Here is a 15,269-nt window from a genome sequence, read left to right on the forward strand (position 1 = left end):
TATTTTTGAAAACCATGCATCCAAGAGACCTTTAAAAAGTTCATGCAAAAGGCCTCTTATGGAAAGATTATGCATGGATACACAAACACAGGGTACTTTAAAAAGTCCATGGGAAATGGAATCAAAGCTGTGAATGTATTTTGGTGCAAAAAACTTTGGATGTAAAAATTGTTTTAGTAATATGTGGAAATGGGTATTGTGAAAAGATTATCATGGATTTCAAAAAGGTTTTGCACCAAAGTAAGTCATTCTTTCAATTTCGTTTTCCATGAACTTTCTGAAATATCTTTGTGTGTGTACTTATACAAGTGTACATATATAATGTGTGTGTAGATAGACAGGTGTTAGATATGCAGGTAGATGAGTGGAAAGATGTAGGTAGAAGGGCTGGCATTGTGGCATAGTGGGTAAAGCTCCCACATGGGACACCGACATCCCATATGGATGTCAGTGCAATTCCTGGCTGCTCCACTTCCAATCCAGCTCTCTGCTAATGGCCTGGGAAAAGCCGCGGAGGATGGCCCCGGTGCTTGGAGCTCTTCCACCCAGGTGGAAGACCTGAAAAAAGCTCCTGGTTCCTAGCTTTGGCCTGGCCCAGCTCTGGCCATTGGTGGCCATGTGGGGAGTGAACCAGCAGAGAGAAGATCTCTCTCTCTCTCTCTCTCTCTCTCTCTCTCTCTCTGTAACTCCAATATTCAAAACCAGTAATGAAATTTGTTTTGGAAGAGAGATATAGATGATAGATATAGCTAGATGATTGAGATGAATCCATTCCTAGCTCTCAAAGAGCTCTTAATTTACCTTCTAAAAGTGTCAAGTTTACATGATCTAGTTTCTGTAGGTGGAAACAGCACTTTAAAGATTTATTTATTTATTTATTTGAAAAGTGGAGTAACAGAAATGCAGAGGAGAGAGAGAGAGGTCTTCCAACCGCAGTTCACTCCCCAGATGGCCACAATGGCTGGAGCTGTGCCAATCTGAAACCAGGAACCGGGAGCTTCCACCTGACCTTCCATGCTGGTACAGGGTCCCAAGGACTTGGGCCATCCTCCACTGCTTTCACAGGTCATAGCAGAGAGCCAGACTGCAAGTGGAGCAGCCGGGACTTGAACTGGCATGCATATGGGATGCTGGCACTGCAGGCAGTAGCTTTACCCACTATGCCACAGCAGCAGCCCTGGAAATAGTACTTTATAATGATAGGTCCTTCTCTCTCATAACAGAAACCTAGATACACTCATGGAACATTAGAGAACTATTGTAGTGACTATTGTACCTGTCCTGTATCCACATAAACTTCAGCAAAGCTTGTGTGCCAGTCTCTTTGTCCTACTTCCCTGGTCTCAGGGGCGGGCTTGACTCTCCCATCTCAGAAGGTGATTGGTCTCATGGTGACCCCCTGATCCAGGCGGGACCAAATCAGAATCCAGTAACAGATCTTGCAGCAGCGAGGATTCATCTGTTTTCTATGATTGCCAGGGTTTCTTGAAGTTGCAATTGTTGCCACTTAGAGGGAGCCTGAATGAGAACAAAGCCAGGTAAGCAAATGGAGCAGCAGCGTGGTACTGGGATGAATACTGACGTGCGAATACTCCCCATCGGTCAGAGAGCAGCCTTCTTTGGGATAGTGTTACTGCAGATGTAGTTAGTTGTGATCGGGTCTTGCAGGACCCTGCCTAGTCCAGTGGAAAAGAAACGAGAGACACAGGGCACACACAGAGGGAGTTTGCCATGGGACAGATTGGAGTGACGTCTTTACAAACCAGGCAATGCCAACAAGTGCCAACGAGTCCCAGAGTTTTGGGAGAGGCAGGAAGGACCTTCCCTAGGCCTTCTGAGCGAGCACAAGGGGACTCCAAACCAGCTCATGAAAATTGAAATTAAAAGATAAGTTTATTTTGGTGCAAAACATTTTTGAAATCCGTGCATTTTTTTTCCATAATGTGTCTGTTCATGAATTTTGTGAACACCCCTCGAATGAATGGATCACAATTATTTTTTGCACCAAACTAAAACATGTCCATTTTTTCTCATCTATCAAAGGCAGCCTTCTTCACTTTTTATTTTTTTTTTACAAATATATTTATTTATTTGAAAGGCAGAGTTACAGAAAGGCAGAGGCAGAGCCAGAGAGAGGAGAGGCGGAGAGAGAGAGAGAGAGAGAGAGAGAGAGAGAGGTCTTCCATCTGCTGGTTCACTCCCTAGATGGCCACAACAGTTAGAGCTGTGTTGATCCAAAGCCAGGGGCCAGGAGCTTCTTCCAGGTCTCCCAAGTGGATGCAGGGGCCCAAGGACTTGGGCCATCTTCTACTGCTTTCCCAGGCCATAGCAAAGAGCTGGATTGGAAGTGGAGCAGTCGGGACCCGAATTGGCACCCATATGGGATGCCAGCACTGCAGGCAGCGGCTTTACCCACTACACCACAGCGCTGGCCCCTTCATTGTTTTTTTAAAGAAAGATTTTTTTATTTGAAAGACAGAGATACAGAGAGAGAGAGAGAGAGAGAGAGAGAGAGAGAGAGAGAGAAAGTGCATGCGAGAGAAAGAATTGCTCCTCCATCCACTGGCTCACTCCCCAAATGGGTGTAATGGCCGCGGCTGGCCAGATTTTTTCTGGGTCTCCCACAAAGATGTAGGGCCCAAGTGCTTGGACCATCTTCAGCTGCTTTCCCAAGTGCATTAGCAGGATTGGAAGTGGAGCAGCAGAGATTTGAATCGGCACCCCTGTGGGATGCTGGCACAGCAGGCAGAGGCTTAACCTTCGAAGCAACAGAGCCAGCCCCCATGCTCCACTTCTGACGTAGCTCCCAGCTAATGTGCCTGGGAAAGCAGCAGGTGGCCCAAGTACTTGGGCCCGCCCCGCCACCACGTGGGAGACCTGGATGAATCCCTTGGTTCCTTCAGCCCAGTGTAGCCCAAACCATTGCAGTCATTTGGGGAGTGAACCAGCAGAAGGAAACTCTCGCTCTCTTTTTCTCTCCCCCTGTCTTCGTAACTCTGCCTTACAAACAAGTAAATAGATCTTTAAAAAAACTTTGATATTAGAGGTTTTTAATAGGCATTTAAAAATTGTACTTATTTATGGGGTAGTATGTGATGTTTTGGTATATGTACACATTGTGTTGTGTATAATTATATACAATGTATACAGTGTGTGTTCAATTAGGGAAACTAATATCTTTTAAAACATTTAACAATTTTTATGGTGAAAACATTCCCAAATTCCTATATATTTTTTAGAAAAGTATACAGTAGCCTAACATTATCTGCAGTCACCCTATCATGCAGTAGAATCCACAGCTTTTTACACCTATCTCTCCATAACTTAGTACCTTGCAGCCTTCCACCCTTCTCTCTCCAGCCTGCCATAGCCACCATTATGCTTTCAACACAAAAACTCATCTTTTCATTCTGTTTTTTTTTTTCATGAACTTTTTGGAATGCCATTATACACACGATTGTGCTGACACCTTGATTTCAGACGGATAGCGTCCAAAACAGTGGGAGAACAAATGTCTATGTTTTGTGTTTTTAATTATAGCGCAATATGCCTAACACAAAATGTATCATTTTAAGTGTACAGCCCAATGGCATGAAGCAGCTCACCCTGCTGTGTAAACATTTCAATTGTTTTAAAGCACTGTGTTTGGGAACATTGTTACAGCAGTCCCTAGATACCAACGCTGAGATGTAGCGGGAGAAAGGGGTGTTCTGAGAGCAACCTTTGAATCCAGGGGTCCGACCATGCCTGATTCTCTTGGACCTAGTGAGCTGAGGAAATAGATGTCATTTATATGCTTCAATTACTTTTTTTTTCCCAGTGGATTTTGCCACTTCTGTCCCATTAGGAATTCTGACTAATATAGATGAACAGGTTGATGGCAATTGTTTTCATTATGATCCCATAACTGAAAATCCTGACACCACAAAATGAATTGCCTTGTTCTTGGTTACGCCTCTCCCCCACTTATCTCATGATTGTAATTCTCTCACTGTGTTAGCACTAGTGCCCAGGGTGGCCCTAATGAATACAAAATATTTTGGAATATGAGTCAGGTCCAAAGACAGAAATTATGCCACAGCTTGCAAAGTCACAGCCTGATTAGATGGAGCCTTGTTAAAATGCTGCATAGGGGGATGTAGAAGTGAAGTGCGAATGAGGGAGGTGAGACCATGATGTGTCTCAGAGAACCACCCAGAAAGCACCTCCATGCTCACAGCTGTTCCAAGGCAGCTCCAGGTCTTATTTCCAGGGGATGAAATTGATTATGCATAGCAAACAATTAATTTCTGTTAAATACCAGCCAGTTAATGAAAAATATTTTCAAGTCCAGGACAATCCCAAGAAGGATGTAGTGATAAATGACACTGATATTTAACCAACCAACCATGTCCGTTGCAACATTTGAATTTAATGGGACTGGTTGCTTTATATTAATTAACAGCAGATTGATTGCTACCTATATTTGTGGAGATTTCGTACAGGTGATTATCCAATAATGAGAGAGCGGTTAAAGTGTGTGCCAAGACTTTTCTAAGAGCCAAGGGATGAAAGCTATGCTAAGGCACAGTCATATGGTGTAAAGGAATTGAAGTTTGGACGAATAGGGAAGGAAGGAGAGGGCCATCACCTGCCACTGCGTCACAACACAGGTGGACAGTGAGTGGCTGAAATGGATGCTGTTCTGTTGCAGTGGATTCATTCTGAGAGGAGGAGCATGGTGGGGGCAAGAGGTGCAGAGTCACCACACAGACCTGGGAGTCGGGTGAAAGTGGACCAGAGGCGAGCAGCCCACAGACTCGTTTATTTCAGTTGGTACAGAAGCTTATATAGCCAAAACAGTCAATCCGGTCAAGGGGCGGTCTATGCCCTAACCAATCACAGCCTGTTGCCAGGCAGTTTCCAAAGCCATCCAATCACAGCCTGTTGCCAGGCAGTTTCCAAAGCCATCCAATCACAGCCTGTTGCCAGGCAGGCTCCATTGCCAGGTGGGTTTCGAAGCCATTCCTGAGTAACTGACATTTGCTTGCCAGCGGCCATCTTGCCATGGCCTTCTCATTCCACCACACTGTTCCAAGGATCATTGTGGGCCTCAGGTTGGGCTATTCCAGGTGAGACTAGAAATAAGTTAATGGCTAATTATTAGACTCCACCCACAAGACTGCCATTCAACCTGTGAGCCCAGAGTCAGGAACAGCTCCAGCTTCCATGTGGTTGGGTGGGCTAGAATCTGGTGTGAACACAACCAAGGCACAGTTTCAGCATGGGATAGGAAGGGAGGCCCAAGACTGGGCTCCACACATTAAAGGTGGAATGATCTCTCGCCAGCCTCTCATTTTTATTACCCTGTGGCTGAAAATGGGGACTAGCAGTGGATTTTCACAGGACCTGGATATTATATTGGACACCAATTGCTTTGTGAATTTTTAAGTTCTGAGCACTAGAAGTCTGTGAGCTTGTTCCTCCCTGAGGGCCGGGAGGGGTTGCTCGGAGCCAGAGGCACAGGCTGCCTCCTGCAGTCCTGCCAAAAGCTCTCAGTCTTTCCGATGCCATTAGAGAGAAAGCCATTGCAGTCGGGTCAACAGCGATCAGGTGAGATTCATCCAAGCTGCTTCTGGCTGGCACCTCCTGAGTGAGCTGCTTTCCTCCTCATTTTACCAACTCGGCTTCTCCCGCATGGTTTAGTTCGGGGTGTCCTCTCCTGGCTCCAGGCTAGTTCCATTGGCATCTGTGCCCCGGATGTGGGGTTTCTGGCTCCTTCCTCAGGTGGCTGACACAACCCTCAACTTGGATGAGGTTCAAGTCCAATGCCCAGTCTCCCACTGATAACCCAGAAGGGCCCTGGGTTCTGTTCGTGCCAAGTCCCACCCTGTGGGTGGACAAGAGCATGTGGGACGCCCAACCTGACTTTCTCCCTGCTGCTGGAGAGGTGGCCCCACGTCCATCTCCTGCTGTAGTAGCATCAGCCACTCACCATACAACAAACCACGGGGCCAGAAATGACCCCAAAAAATGCCAGAGGGGAGGGGAGGGTTGGGGAGGTGAGGGTTGAGAAGGTAAAGTGTGAGCCCCTGGCTTCCCAGGGAACTGCATGGCCACCAGCACCTCAAGGTCGGACTCACGCTGCAGGGTTGCGGATGGATTGGGAGCCCCGCCCACATCGCTTGTCCCAGCTTCCTCACTTGGTTGAATGCAGGCTCAGACCACAAAAACCATCTTCACACAGTCGTCAGTAAAGCGAGGCGGGGGGGCCTGCCCAAGCCTCCTGTGCAAGCTCTCACCATCTCGAATCCAGTCACACTGCCCGTGTCCTCGTCTCCTCCCCTGTTGCTAGGACTCTGCTCCTCCCCCCACCCCAAGGAAATGTGAATTTCCATCAGACAGGAAGGCTTGGGTCATCCACTGTGAAATTGTTCCCTAAACACCTTCAATGCCCAGTCGTATGCACTATTTAATTTACTTTAAATATTTCAGATTTTTAAAGTGCCACAAAGCTGAAACTCAGCTAAAGATGAATTTAAGTCAATGCTTGTTTAGAATGGCTTTTTGAAAAATTACCTTGAGTATTCTAGTAGTGTCCCTCCGGACAGCTGCAGATCCCTGTGTTTGGTGCTGAGAATTTTGCTGTACATTAATGCAACATTATCCTCTGCTTCAAGGCCATTCTGTGGCTGTTTGATGTTTGTATTCACTTGCAGATTTTAAGCTCCCTAAAAGGAAAGAGAGGAGATCCCACTGTGTGAGAGCAGAGATGCCACTTGTGAGATGGGTGCTGTGCAGGGCTCATCACAACTCAGAGAGGTTTTTTTTTACCCCTGGGTACAGAGGAGACCCCGAAGTCAAGCTATATTGCCTTTTTTTTTAAGATTTATTTTTATTTATTTAAAAGACAGAGTTACAGAGAAAGGTAGAGAGAGAGAGGTCTCCCATTCGCTGGTTCCCTCCCTGGTTGGCTGCAATGGCTGGAGCTGCGCTGATCTGAAGCCAGGAGCCAGGAGCTTCTCCCGGGTCTCCCACATGGGTTCAGGGGCCCAAGGACTTGGGCCATCTTCCACTGCTTTCCCAGGCCATAGCAGAGAGCTGGATGGGAAGAGGAGCAGCTGGGACTAGAACTGGCGCCCATATGGGATGCCAGTGCTTCAGGACAGGGCTTTAACCCGCTGTGCCACATTGCCAGTTCTGCTTTTTTTTTTTTAAAAAAAGATTTATTTATTTATTTGAAAGTCAGAGTTACACAGAGAGAAGGAGAGGCAGAGAGAGAGGGAGAGAGAGAGAGAGAGGTCTTCCACCCACTGGTTCACTCCCCAGATGGCCACAACGGCTGGAGTTGTGCCGATCCAAAGCCAGGAGCCAGGAGTTTCTTCTGGGTCTCCCACGTGGTGCAGAGGTCCAAGGACTTGGACCATCTTCTACTGCTTTCCCAGGCCATAGCAGAGAGCTGGATCGGAAGTGGGGCAGCCGAGTCTTGAACTGGCGCCCACATAGGATGCTGGCACTGCAGGCAGCAGCCTTACCCACTACGCCACAGCACCAGCCCCCAAGCCACATTGTTTGACTCACATGCATTATTCTTTCCACTATTTCTTAGGTTTGCATTTTGGTGACTAAACCATATTGCCACTCATTAAATGTGTGTTGAAGGAATAAATGCAACATTATCTTCACCAGGTCTGTTCAACACTCCCAACTCCCCTGTCCACAGAGCTTTCCCTTTGCCAAACACACCCACAGAACCATAAAAACCAAGGTCTTAACGAGAGTCCTGGGGGATCCCAAAGCATTTCCCAAATCCTCATCGAGAGCCAATTATTTCTGTTTGATTTGCCATATTTGAAATTTCTGGTGATTACAAATCTTATACAGGTTATTAAATAATTTTGTTCTCACTGAATTAAAAAAGGAAAAGAAAAAAAAAAACCACCCTGTAATTGCCAGCCATGTTTGAAAAGTGACACATCTGTCACTTGATTCTTACTCCGAGGGTGCCCAGACACCATTACTCAAATGGAGGGGGCCAGAGCCTCATCTGAATCTTAGAGAAATTAACTGAACCCCTGGCTGGGCAGTGGAATTGAGTCAGGACCAGGGTGAGGACCAGCACCCAGCCCGGGTTAAATTGTTGATATTGTGTGGTTTTCCTTAGTGTTCGTGTGCATACAACACACCGGCAGGGAACAAAGCATGCACGGGACACGGGTGCTGTATCTCAGGATATCTGGGTTGGTGACACATCTGAATTCACAGCGCTTCACTGGTGTAGCATATAGGAGACCTCTGCACTAGAGGCTGCACAGGGCGTGGGAGCGAGGTGAGAGGAGGCGGCTTCCACCCTGGAGTGGCTTGGAGTATTAGTGGGAGAGACGACACGCGCTAGGAAGCTCCACCAGTACACACCAGCCTCATCTCAACACGAAACCCCCTCCCTCGCCGGAGCCCGCGGTCCACCTCCGTTCTTCGGGAGAATGTGGGACTGCAGAAGTGGAGGAAAAGGCAAGGGAGGCCAATGGGAAAGACATGAGGACGCTTGGATGACCTTGGCTCCAACCTTTGCTTCAAGGGTGCTTCAAAAAGTTTGTGGAAGAAGTTTATTTTGGTGTAAAAATATTTTTGAAATCCAGGCATAGTTTTTTTTTTTTTCGTAGTGTGCATTGTCATGGGATTTTTGAAGACCTTGCCTACGTCCCACGTGGGCTGGCCAGACGCCTTCCTCTTGGCCTCTGCCCGTGGCAACTGCACCCCCAACCCATGCTCTCCATTCTGCAACCGGACGGGAGTCATCTCAGCACTTCTCTTCCCGAAGCATCCCCATTACCTACCGACTAAAGGCCAAGCCCTTCGGTCCCTTAAAAGCTCTCTGCTTCCCCTGCGGCCCCAGACCCCAGGTCACTCACCTGCCCTGCCGCCCAGCCTGGCGGCTCTTCAGGCCTCTCTGTCTCTCCTGCTTCTCCCAGAATTCCCTCCCTTCCAGTCTTGCCACCCGGCTGAACAATTCACCTTCAAAACCTTGCTCAGCTGTCACCTTCCCTAGAAAGCCTTTGTGATGGCCACCAGAGTTAACACTCCCCACTCTGTGCCCTGCGAGGTGGTGTCACCCTTCACCGCTCTCTTGGATTGTGGGCTCCTTGAAGACAGACCCTACTCACTGCTTTATCTCTAGTGCAGACTTGAGTATTCCATAAGCGCTGCGGAGCTGAATATGCTGGCTTTAAAAAAAAAATGGGATTTGTGGGCTAGCTTAGGCAATGATCACATTTGTAACATGTTTTTTTTCTGCGAGTGGAAAATATTCCAATGAACTTTCAGAACCCATTTAAAAGTTGTAAAGCAATTCATGAAAATATATGAATAGACCAGACCAGTGCCCTGAAACTTCAGAGAAAAGACAAATTATCATAGTCTTGGGTTCTTAGACATGGCTCAGCACAGCAATGGGACAGAATTCGCTTACCACTTATAGAGTGTCTATTGTGGACCAGACTTTATGACAGGTGCTTTGTTTAAAAGGCTAATAAAAGATGGTGCTAAAGGAAGATTCCACAGTCTGGAAGACCAGAGAGATGGCAAGGAGACCTGTAATTAAAATGCAATATGATAAGTGCTCTAATGGTTCACATTTAAGTTTGGAGAATTGACAGAAAACACAAAAAGGCATTGAAATTATGGAGTCAGACCTTCTGTTTAGGACAAATTCAACCTACTCTGGTTGAAATTGCTTTCCCTTCATTTCTTAACATTCATTATGATCTCAGTCCCTCGATGATATTCATTAGCTGAGGCCACCATCATTGCTTCCAGCGGACAGGCAGGATCGGTGTGATTGTGATGTTTGTGTGATTTGTGAGGGCCTACATGAAAGAGGAATAACAAGCTTAGTTCTGGGGTTCCTAATACAGCCCAGGTCCCTCCAGGCTCCCAAAGGCAGGTGCAGAAACTTGGAAGTTGCCAAGAGTTCCCCAGGAAATGACAGAATGGGACTCTGCAGGTCACTGACTGCACCTGTCTCTCCCCCACCCACTCCCTGCTGCAACCTCTTGCTGTGAGTCACCCCTCCCCTGCCTTATCTATTTGCAAACTGAACTCAAGCTTCAAGTCTCAGCTGAAGGAATTGGAATTTAACCGTATCTGCATGGGAAGTCCCAGAAGATTTCTTTTTTTTCCCTTTTCTCTTTTTAAAAATTTTATTTATTTATTTGAAAGGCAGAGATACATAGAGAGGAGGAGAGAGATCTTCCATCTGCTGCCTCACTGTCCAAATGGCCACAATGGCTGGGGCTGGGCCATGCTGAAGCCAGGAGCCAGGAGCTTCATCCAGGTCTCCCACGTGGGCATAGGGGCCCAAGCACTTGGGCCGTTTTCTGCTGCTTTCCCAGGTGCCTTATCAGGAAGCTGGATCAGAAGTGGAGCAGCCAGGGCTTGAGCTGGTGCCCATACAGGATGCTGGTGAAACAGGTGGAGGCTTTACCCACTACACCAGACTGCTGGCCCTCCAAAAGATTTCTGAATAGGAATCTGACATGGCGAAAGTAGTCTTCTGGGATGATAAATTTGCTATTTGGGAGATGCTTTAAGAAGTCTAGGGCTGGTCTGTGGCATAGTGGGTAAGGCTGTTGCCTGCAGTGCCAGCATCCTGTGTGGCGCCAGTTCGAGTCCCGGCTGCTCCACTTCTGATCCAGCTCTCTGCTGTGGCCTGGGAAAGTAGTAGAGGATGGCCCAAATGCTTGAGCCCCTGCACCCATGTGGGAGATCTGGAAGAAGCTTCTGGCTCCTGGCTTTGGATCAATGCAGCTCTGGCCATCGTGGCCAACTGGGGAGTGAACCAGAGGATGAAAGACCTCTCTCTGCCTCTCCTTCTCTCGCTGTCTAACTCTGACTTTCAAATAGAGAAAATAAATCTTTAAAAAAAAAAGAAATCTAAGGACCAAATGATGAGAAAGGAGCCCAAGGCAACACCAGAGGGGACAGATATGGTATTCATTCTTGGTTTTTAACCAAAACTTGACTGATTCTGGTTATTATTTGAGACTGGGTTCTCTTAAAGTTATCATATCTTTCTTTTTAATATAACTGCTCATTTCTTCATCTCTGCCACTGGCGTCTAAGCTCCTTGAAGGTCAGGCTGTGCAGTCTTGCTTGCTACTGGCTGTCCAGAACCCTACACTATATCTGATACCACAGATGCACCATATGTATGACTGTACTTCAAAAAGGTCATGGAAAAATGGAATTAAAAGCTAAGTTTATTTTGGTGCAAAAATCTGTTCCATCCACGTGTGGTTTTCTCCCCCACACACATTTTCCATGAAGTTTTGGAAGATTGCGTCTACGTGTTGCATGGATCCCTGACTACATTGTAAGGCAAACAGGACCCTGGAAAATGCCTCATTTGGAAACGGCTTTTAAATTGAAAAAGGCGCCCAATTTTAGGGACAGCCCTGGCTCCTTATGCTACCACCTCTCCATCAGTGACCTCCGGGCCAGGACCTCATCAACCAAAATAAAGGACAAGCCGAGACAATTTGGCTTTCGCTGTTTTAATTTTCTCTGCGATAAATTTTAACCTCTCATTCACTTGTAGATCCCAAAGCTGGACACATCATCTCTGGGATGTTCAATATATCTTTGTTTCTAATACCTTTATGATTCCCCGGGAGGCATGGGCAGGCCCTGACAAAGAGTCACAGAAGTAGGCTGGCAATCTGTATGATCATCATGACATGTTTCCTATTCACACTCGCAGAAGGCTCACCCATTCCCCAACTATAGAAAATCTCCTTACTAGGAGAAAACAAAACAAAACAAAACAACTTGGTCCACTTGGGTGTCATGTTCATAGATCTGAGGACACAGGCATTTTCAATACCACTTTCATCAGTCATTATTTCTTAGCCTCCCTTTCAAGACTCCCTCTTCTGTGGGAGCAAACGTCAGAGGAATCAGGTTCCACAGAACAGCAACCGACATGTCCTGGTTCCTCACCGCACGGCTGCTGCTGTGCGGGCGCTGGCTCATTTAATCATCAAAACAACATTAGGAGAAAGGGACTGTTGTCACTCCCATCATATGTGCTTATTGGTTTGTTTATTATTCATTTCAGCATGCAGAGAGAGAGAGAGGGAGAGAGTGAGAAATACAGAGACAGAGCTTCTATTCACAGATTCACTCTTCCAGACGACTGCAACAGCCAGGGCTGGGTCAGGCCAAAGCCCGGAGCTCTACAATGTGGGTGCCAGGACCCAGGTATACTTGAGCCACCACCTGCTACCTCCTAGGGTGCACGTTAGCAGGAAAGTGGAACAGGAAGCAGAGTCGGGGCTCGAACCCAGGCACTCCAATAGAAGATGCGGGCAGCCCAAACAGCGCCAAACAGCCACCCCTCATACTTCCATTTCAGAGTTGAGGAAACTGAGGCTTGAAAGGGTGAAGTAATTTTCCTATGAGGAGGCAGCTTGTAGGAGGTGACTCTGGGATTTTGTTTTAGGTAGTTGACTCCACCAGCGCCCTCCTTGCCTCACATCTGGGAGTTTCTCTGGGGCCATGCATTAATTGAGCAAAAATGTGAGAACCAACCTGGCTGAGGTTCCCAGGAAACTACTTAGCAGCTGGAAACACGCGCTGTAAGGTGTGTTAGTACACACATAGGCAGCTAAGGGCGCCCTTGCACATCTCCCGGCCAGGGCGGCTTGACACCTTCTAGATGATTCTGTGGGAGGCAGAAGTGCCATCTGTTCTGTGGAGTAAGCATCCAGTAGGGAGGCACATGGGTATGTGTCTCAACGGAACCACTCACTTAACTGACCTTAAGTCCAGAAACTAGAATTTGAGCTGCCAAGGCCTAACTTTAATCCTCAAGGTGCTCTGCTTTGTCCCATGTATTTGACTCACCCAAGCTCTGCACAAAGCCCTCGGGAGCTCCCTACTGCCCATTAATATGCCCGTATGCTTTCCTGAAATATACTTTAATATTTATTTTATGTATTTGAAAGGCAGAGTTACAGTGACAGAGGGAGAGACAGAGAGAGGGAGAGAGATCTTCCTTCTGCTGGTTCACTTTCCAGATAGCTGCAATGCTCAGGGCTGGGCCAGGCCAAAGCCAGGAGCCCGGAACTCCATCCATGTCTCCCACGTGGGAGCAGAGTCCCAAGTAGTTGGGCCATCTTCCTCTGCTTTCCCGACTGCATTAGTAGGGAGCCGGATTGGAAGCGGAGCAGCTGGGACTTGAACTGGCGCTCATAGGGGACACCGGCAGGCATTACAGGTGGCAGTTGAACTTGCTGACCCGCAACGCCAGCCCCTCTTTAATTTTTTTTTTTACGATGATGTAACACACAGTAGACATTTCTTGAGATATACATGTTCAGGTTATAGAATAATTTCAGAGCTACCATTTGTGTCGATGTCCCCCGGGTCAAGCCATGGATCATCGTGGCTAGGTGTTGCTTATTAGCACCTGCTGACCTCAGAGAAAGGGAGCATGAGGCATTATGGACGTCTTGATGGAAACACCCGGCCTCCCTTCCAGAGCAGCCCAGCAAAACCACTGAGCTCAAGTCTGATAAAGCTCGGGATTGAACTGCTGGCTTATACAAAGTACAGGGAGCGGAGGAACACAATGACTGTTCTAAAATGCAATCAGCAAAATCCGGACTTAGAAACTCTACAGAATGGCGCATGCAGTTTCTTCAACAACAAATTGCAAGGGAAAAACAGAGGAAGAACTAAGGGACCACAAAGCGACTTTGTATCCTCGTTGGAACAAATTAACTAGAAAAATATTTATGAAACTATTGAATACTTGATATCAAAGAACTGGCTGTAGCTATAATAACCGTTGTGCTTATATTGAAATAAAGTCTTCATCTCTTAGAGATGCACACGGACATGCATGCCAACGACATGATGACTTTCTGGAATTTGAAAGGAAACGAGTCAGTGGGGGTTGCGGCAGGAAGCGGGTGGGGTTTTACTTGTGAACCAAGTGGCCCTGTGTTGAAATCCCAGGTTGGGTGATGTACACATAGGCATCCCTTACCTCTCTCTCTCTCTCTCTCTCTCTCTCTTTCCCCTCATATGCTGGTGAGTATCCATAATTAAAAAAGAAAGCAGCTCTCCTGCGCAGTGCAATTCAAACTGTTTACTTCTCAGGCAACTCCCAGCACTTTCCAGGCTCCTAAGTCACAGCACAAGTCCTGGTATTCGCATTTCTTCACCCTCTTTTCTCCATTCCCTCCTTCCTTCCTTAAAGTTCGCCAGCGGCAAGGGGGCAAGAGCCTGGTCCCCGGCTCTCCCCTCGTGCCTCGCCTATGACCTGGCTGCTCTTTAGGAAACAGTCAGTAAACTCAATGGAAAGAGATTCCAGAATGTGTCAAATGTATCTTCAACAAAACCCGCTGGCTGTCCCAAACCCCCGACTACGCAGACAGGAATGAGCTCTGAGACCAGCGTGATCTCCCTCGTACGTAGACATGACGACACAGGTCTGGAGAGGGGGCTGGGCTGGCTGAGTGTCTGGGCTTCTAATATGGCCACAAAAATGCCCCTACCCCCCGTTCCGCTTTAAAAGTCTCCACCAGCTCCAGAGCTCGGGTTCTGATCAGGCAGCACAGCCCCAGTGGGGTTCCCACCGCCTGTGTCCCCCTCTTAGCTCTCCCCTCTGTGCGTCTGAGAAAGTCCCAAGTGCTTGAGTGGGCCCAGGATTTGTTTGCCACCCCTGAGCCACACGTCAACAAGCAACGTTAACGTCCCTGGACACTAGACAGGCTGTGAGCAGACAGGTTGTCAGAGAACAGTGCTCAGTGCTGCCCATGGCTTGCGCCCGGCTTGAGTTTCCTCTGCTGCAGCATCCGGCCAAGGATGTGTCTCTGGGGGCATTCACGCAGCCCACGAACACCAAGCACTCTCCACAGCACTACGTCATCCTTGCACTATAAGCCCCTCAGTGTTTATCGTCTATTATTTCTCAACATCATTATATACAAGGGCACTTCAAAAAGTTCATGGAAAATATAACAAAAGATAAGTTTATATGGGTGCCAAAAAAGTAAAACTCATGCTTCCTAACTTTCTCCTAACAGGCATTTTTCCTTGATGGCCTCTTGTTCGCGTGTAAATGAGCTGAGTGCCATGCGAAGAGAACAGGCATTTCTTGAAAAAAAAAAAAAAAATTCAGAATCACAGTGAAACAGCAGTGGGTTGAAGTGAAACATGGGGTTATTGGAGAGCAGACGTGGAACTGGGGGCAAAGGTGCAAAGAAACACGCCTATACCGGTGA

At 47.4% G+C, this 15,269-nt stretch overlaps 1 long non-coding RNA gene across 2 annotated transcripts in view; it reads right to left on the reverse strand.

Moving 5' to 3' along the window:
* Nucleotides 1-1,277: 1,277 nt before the first annotated feature.
* LOC127484654 (uncharacterized) overlaps nt 1,278-15,269 on the reverse strand; it is a 37,308-nt gene continuing 23,316 nt past the window's right edge. Inside the window, exons 2-5 of one of the 2 annotated variants that reach the window (XR_007911804.2) lie at nt 9,672-9,845; nt 9,449-9,570; nt 6,559-6,710; nt 1,278-1,518 (exon numbers count right to left, since the gene is read on the reverse strand). This is a non-coding gene — a long non-coding RNA (uncharacterized lncRNA). The remainder of the gene's footprint in view (nt 1,519-6,558; nt 6,711-9,448; nt 9,571-9,671; nt 9,846-15,269) is intronic. The other variant, XR_011384859.1, reaches the window with a different exon arrangement.

Source organism: Oryctolagus cuniculus, chromosome 20, assembly GCF_964237555.1.
Source record: "Oryctolagus cuniculus chromosome 20, mOryCun1.1, whole genome shotgun sequence".
NCBI lineage: Eukaryota > Metazoa > Chordata > Mammalia > Lagomorpha > Leporidae > Oryctolagus > Oryctolagus cuniculus.